The following is a 7358-nucleotide window of genomic DNA, read 5'->3' as shown; positions in this document are numbered from 1 at the left end:
CTCCCACTTTTTTCTCCTCCACAATTCCCCCCTCCAGGTGTACAGTTGGTTTACAGCATATTGTCTTGTAAATATTGCTGGTTCATTGGTTCACCTTTATCCCTTTGTCTCATCATTGAGATATTTCCCTTCCCTTCACTAATTCAGACAAACATATACACAATACCTAGGGCATCAGAATCAAATACGGTGACAACAAGGGCTAAATCACAGGGAAGATAAACAGAAAAAAAATAATTTCATACAGTATGTTAAAAGTAGCAACAACAGTGATAAACTGCTTGTTTCCATATCTTGGAGATCATTTTGCTTAGCATCATCTTATGTGATCATATGTGCATAGCTATTGAGACCAACCTCTGCCCTCTCCCTTCCTATGGTTGGGTAGGTAGAATTGAGCTCCGTTTTTGTAGCTTCTGTCCTCCTTGCTAGTTGAACATGCAATAAGACTTTTTCTTTTTACCAGAGCCTCGTACCAGAGAATAGGCTTCTATGTGGATAGGCTAAAAGCAGGTTTTTCTTCCAGTGCTTACTATGCACGCATGTTATTATGCTTCTGTGGTTGTATCTGAAAAGTCAGTCATTACTTTCCATTTTAACCTTGTAGCTGGTATTAAGCTAGACTATCTCTTTTTTCATTATCCCTGCACTTTGCCATTCAGTGGAAGACTAGTCTCCACCAAAAACTACAGCATACACTATAGTATGTTTCTAGTGTAACAGTCTCTCCTTAGCCCCAGAGGACATATTCTAAGGTCCTTGGTGGATCCCTGAACTATGTATATAGATACATTATGTGGGATATCTTAATTAGCAACAACTAATGGTAATGATAATATATCTTTGTGCCATTATTGAGTCTTAAACTCGGGGCCTTGACTTCTTGCTAGGCTTTTGTACTGAAGGCTAGCACTCTACCACTTGAGTCACATCACTATTTCTGGATTTTGGCTGGTTAATTTAAGATAAGAGTCTTTTGGACCTTACTGCTTGGGCTGGATTTGAACCATCATTATCCTCAGATCTCAGCTTCCTGGGTAGCTAGCTAAGATTACAGGTATGGACACTGATCATTCGTTATAATCGTATATTTTAATAAAAGATATGTGAATATGGGCTGTCTGCTTTTACTGGTATTTTCCATTTAATATTTTCATAACTCAGTGGACTACAGGTAAACGAAACCATGAAAGGGAAACAATAAATAAGGGATGGGACCTACTATTTGATTTTGAACATACTAATATATTTTGTGGGTAATTTCATCCCCTATCATATATTTCCCAACATGGTAATAAATAATTTTGTCAGTTAAATCCAGGCTTGTGATATAATAGTTTTAAAGTGGAGGCCATTGTTATCTGGGCTGTGAATCAGGCTGCACCCGCGGCACTGCTTTCATTTCTACCAGACATCAAAACTGCTGCCATTTTCTTAGAGCAGTTTTACTATATTAACACCTCCAAGCAGCCAAAAGCAGTGTGATATTTCAGTACAGCAGCAAAGACGAGTTTGTAATTTTTATGAGAACAGCAGAAATAACACCTTTTATACATATGCACTCGTGTTAAGTGTTTTAATTCAGAACGTGAACAAATCAAAGCATGCAAACATCAAACGTAATCTCTGATTCTGATTAACAAATCATTAAAAAAGAAAATACTGTGCTTTAGAATTTAGATATTTAGACTCACATCCATAGGACAAATGTATCAGTTAATACTAGATATAAATTTTTTCTACTGTTTTCCAGAATGTCGTAGGCCATTTCATTGTGTGTTATAAACTCTTTTAATATTACTTTAAGATGTTATATTTCACAGGGAATATATAAACAATAATTGGACTATGTAAAATGGCACTATATATGTATGCATATATATATATTGAGAGAGAGATGGAGATAGAGAGAGAGAACAGTAGTAGAGAGCTTGCCTAGCATGTACACAATCCTGATTTTCAACCTCAGCATCACCAAAACAAAAAAAAATCATAATTATAATTGCAAAGATTTGCCTAAAACTCTAAAAATGAAATTACTAAACTAAGGTATATATACTCATACATTGTCTACAAATATGTTTAAAATAAATGGCTGGGATTTGTGGCTTATGCCCGTAAATCATAGCTATGCCAGGAGGTGTGATTGGGAAGATCATGGTTCAAAGCCATCCTGAGCAAATTTTTAAGGAAACTATATCTTAATGAATTTTTAAAGAGCTGGGCTTGGTTTCGTGGTTTTTTGCCATTGTAACTATGCAGGAAATGTAAACAGGGGAATCACAGTCAGAGCTAGCCAGGACATAAATGTAAGATTCTGCTTAAAAGTTAACTAAAGCAAAAAGGGGCTATGAGAGTGTGCCTCAACAGGTAGAATACCTGCCTAGTAAGCATAAGGCCCTGAGTTCAAGCCCCAGAACTGAAAATAATCAATCAAAAAATAAAGCAACCATCAAGGTTCTACTCCTTAATTGATTCAAAAGGTATTTCTGGATGATGTCAAAACTATCTGTTTTTATGTCAAAAACTGTACCATTACTGGGAGTCACTAGTGATCAGATCTCAGTCCCTGTTCTTACACAGCTTCCTCTTAGATGAACAATAAATCACATAAATATACAACTGAATTTCTTATAAATCACTACCATAAAAGGAAAGACTAGAATGCCTTGGAAAACTATATATAACAGAGGTTTCAGGTGTCAACATACACAGAGAGGGTTTTCTAACGTAACTTAAAGGCTATAATAATATTAATAATAAAACTATGTTAAAATATTTTATTAATTCAAAAACAATTTTTGCACTATGCTATCTAAAGTGTTCTGAGAGAATGAATAACAGTTTATAAACAAAAAACTAAACAAAATATATTCTGATCTTTTTGCTCAAATATTACAAACCAAACTTTAACATTTATGAATTGAAATTGCTGTTTTTTTAATATCTTCTTTTATTTTTCACCAGTACTAGAGCTTGAATTCAGGGCTTTGTGTTCTTGGGTGACCATTTTGCTCAGCTTTAGCATTCTACCAAGTGACCCTCAGCTTAAGACTTTTCTTTCCCTAGCTGGTGTTGAATCTTGATCCTCAGATCTCAGCCTCCTGAGTAACTAGGATTTTAGGAACAACTTATCTACACTGGGCTAAAAGGTGTTACATCTTCTAGCTAACACGTATTCAAATAATTACAGAATGCCTTCTGAATATTAAATCTCAATGAACGTTACATTAGGAGGTTAGAAGAGAATGTAGTTCAGTAGTAGAACTACATGTGTCTAGTGTACACGAAGCTCTGGATTTTGTCCTATGAGAAATGCTGTCTTTTCTATAAAAGTGGATTGCTTAAGAGTTCCTACTTTGGCTTGGTAGCTGGCTCTTGTTGATTATTCCTGTGAAGAAAATATCAGCAAGTAAAGAAAGTAGCAGAAGGTATGAGTAATTAAGACATTCTACCCTCTTCACACTAGCCAGTTGTGAGCAGATTGTGAGCCTGAGTTTGGCCAATGCAAGCAGAAGGGTGGGACCTGCTGTATTAGAGATAAAAAGGGAGCAGCCCCCCTTCGCTGTGTGCTTGTTTGCTGGGATTTCAGCTAGTGGTGCACCCTTCTACAGAAGTAAGCTTTGCCTTGCCAAGTTCCTTTCAAGTTGAGGTCCTTATTCCTATGTAACACCACAACATCTCAAGACATTTCCAACAATCCCCAGCACCAAATGGTGAGTGCAGAACTGATGGGTTTGAAGTATAATTTTAATTGCAAAACTAAATAAAGGATTCATTTTTAATTAATTTATTTCTTTTGCTGATGGGTTTGGAATCCAGGGCTTGATCCACAGTAGCCAAGGGCTCTACAACTGAGAACGTGAAACATCAAATACCATGTCCAAGACTAACCATTTATGATATAGGAAGGAAATCAACACAAATTTAGAGTTTGAAAAAATACTATTAATTGATCAAATAATTTCGTAGCAATTAGAAAAGTACCATTCTTTTTTCCTTTTTGCTCCTGTATAGGGCCTGAACTCAGGGCACTGTCTCTTAGCTTTTTTAAACTCAAGGCTTGTGTTGTGTCATCTGAGTCACTGCTCCATTCCCAGCTCTTTTGGTGTTCGTTGGAAATTAGTCTTATGGACTTTCCTGCTTGGGCTGGCTTCAAACCTTAATCCTCAGATCTCAGCCTTGTGAGTAGTTAGGATTATAGCCAATATTGCCCAGCTACCTTTCTTTCAAATTAAAATAAAATCTAGAGAAATTAGTTGACAATTCATTTATAGCTTTTGGGTTGAGTTCATAAGACACGGTTTTAAGTGTTCAATGTGAAATCTATATCTTAGTTCTTTGGATGAGCAACACTGTCTACATTAGGACATTATTGTGAAGAAGCGTTGTATGCTGCCCTTCCCCATTAAGTAACCCGTTTTAATGATTTGTTACAGAATTCACAGACACAAACATCTGGGATTGTGCACTGGGCTGGGAACTTTCAGGTGATGTGCAAAGTCATTACTCTGGATCACTGAATTTAGAGGGAGCCACTGACAAACTATTTTTCTACTTCAAGTGCTTGTAAGATGAGGTATCATTAGGAAAAGCCACATAAAGCTGTTGCAGCTGTGTTATATAAAAAGTGGAGCTAATTTAATAGAAAATGTCATCCTTTGCAGAATGTTGATTGCCTATTTTTTTCCATAAAGACTTCTCATCAGAGGCTCTCCAGCAGCTGTGAGAAGGCATGCTGTCAATGATGTTCCCAGACATCCTGGCATACAAAACTCTCCATGTGTTGGTTGGTATCCAAGACATTCTGCTTTTCTTCTCCTACCCTTTCATTTCATAGACCACTATATGGAGTGTGGAATATTTTCTTCTTGTAAGGATAGAGCAAGAACCTACCTCTTCACACTGGAATTTGACTATAAACAAGAAAAACATCTGCTGAAGTCATGAAGTGCTATTTTTTTCAGATTCATGACTGAGGAACCCTAAAGCCATAACAGTCCTATAATTCTATAATGTTAAGGACTTCTCCTTTAACAGATGGCAGCCATTACAAACTACTGCAGGGCATAATTCTTCAGAGGCTAAAATGAAAATCTGTCACATGCAAAAAAAAAAGATTTGATAGAGAAGAGACAGGGTCAAGTACTTTTTAAAATCATGGTCAAATTCTCAAACTTGAATTTTCCTTTTTTTCTTATAATTAGTTTTAGAAAGGTGACTTGATCATAAATTTCACATCATAAAAATCAACAAACTTCAGAAATATAATAGCTAAATGTCTTCACCAAGTTCAAAAAAATACCATAACTCTTGTCAATGCTTTCATTTAACCATGTATAGATTATTATCACTAAAAGCATAATGGTTTATGTTATTTCCATGGACAAAAGGCTACAAATATGTCATTCCTTGCTACGGTACCAGTTGCAGGCATGAAATAGGTATTCATTTGTTTAGCAATCATTTTCCTTCACAAATATCTATTGATACTGTGTGCTGTGTACTTTTCTAGATGCTGAGGAGAGAACTATAAATGAGAGACAAAAAATCTCTTTTATCATATGGCATACTATTCCCTGGAAACAAGCATATACACATGCTGGGGTTCAATGGAGGAACAAAATAAGTATGAGTTGGATTGAAAATGTGCCCATGAACTTCATGTGTTGATGATTTGTAGAAGTGTTCACAGATGGGGTGCCTGGGAGGTGATCACAACCATGATGATTTCACCTCATCAGTGCTTTAATGTATTGACAAAACTTCACAGGAGTATGTCCTTGAATGGAATATTTTGTCCACAGCATCTTTATTTCTCACTGGTCCTGCTTCCTGAGTGAGTAGCATTGCTCTACCATGTGTTCACCACCATGATATTCTACATTACCAATCCAAGAAACAATGGAATCCAGTGATCACTGATTAAAACCTCAAACTGTGAGCCAAAATAAGCCTTTCTCCTTTACGTTGATCATCTCAGGTATTTTGTCAGAGTAGTGAAAAGCTGATCAACACAATATACTTTAGGATTTGTATAGTATAGAAGTCAAACTTTAAGGCAAACCCAACGATCTATAATGCCTAGTATTCTGGCTTTTGTGTAATATCCTTCCTCGTGAGTTCTTCAGGATTTGTGGATTGTTTTTAACCAATCCAATGTGACAAAGTGGATAAGACTAGCAATCACATGTACTTGCTAGAACCTCAATCCTAACCCTCACAACCTAGCACATGAATGCTTTGAAGAATCAAACTATAATGTGTCCTATGACTTCAAGAAAAAGATTCTGCCAACTTAAGGGAGCATTGAAACAGATCTTGCCCTAGTTGGGCCTTTGAGAACCTATAACTGATGACACCTTAGTGGCAGCTTACTGAAACACTGATATAACCCAGTTCCACTATGACCACATTTCTATCCCAGAGAAACTGAGATAATTACTGTATGCTTTTTTTAACTTGAAAAAAATGTGTATTTTTTGTTTTTCAGTTCAAGATAGGGACTTGAACTCAGTGTTTGATCCTTTTGCTCACTGGATAGCACTCCACCAACTGAGTCATGCCTCCAACCCTGTATAGTTTGTTATATCGCAGAGAAAATTGATATAAACAGACTTTTAACTTTTAATGTCATAGAAATATCTATGACTCTAAAAGAAAATACCTCTGCCTCACCTTTGGATAATTAGGTTATGTCTTTTGTGAGGGACTATTTTTATGAGCATTGCATTACTGGGTCAAGTCATTGTTTTGTGTTAATGTATTTGCCACACAAGTTCCTATAACCTGCATTAATCTGATGAACTAAGCAAAAATCATCTAGGACTAGCTTTGTATGTACTGAATCAACTGATGTATAAACAGGTCCATAATGGTCCTATGTCTATTCCTATAATGAGCCACCACAATGGGCCCATTTAAATGAAGTGAGTATAATTGTACTTCATGTATGTAGACAAAGTTACCAAGAATATTTACTAACTTCATCTCATGATTCCTTGCCTTTCAATAAGGAAACAGGTGAATGGAAGTAACAACCTTAAGCTCTATAGTTAGTAAGTGACAGAGGTGGGATTGGAGTCATTGAACATCATCAGAAAGACAGTACCTTGCTGATTCCAGGACACCACTTTTACCTGTATAAGAAATTGACAACTCTGTCCCTGAAGTCTTCCATGGGTCAACAGAGCCCTTTGGAGTAGCCCCAAAGAGGAGGAAGCTCCCTCCTCACTTTTTTTTTTCAATTTTTATTATCAAACTGATGTACAGAGAGGTTACAGTTTCATACGTTAGGCATTGGATACATTTCTTGTACTGTTTATTACCTTGTCCCTCATACCCCCTCCCCCCTCCCC

Source organism: Perognathus longimembris, chromosome 28, assembly GCF_023159225.1.
Source record: "Perognathus longimembris pacificus isolate PPM17 chromosome 28, ASM2315922v1, whole genome shotgun sequence".
In the NCBI taxonomy this organism is placed as follows: domain Eukaryota; kingdom Metazoa; phylum Chordata; class Mammalia; order Rodentia; family Heteromyidae; genus Perognathus; species Perognathus longimembris.
Note: the sequence above shows the minus strand (reverse complement) of the source record.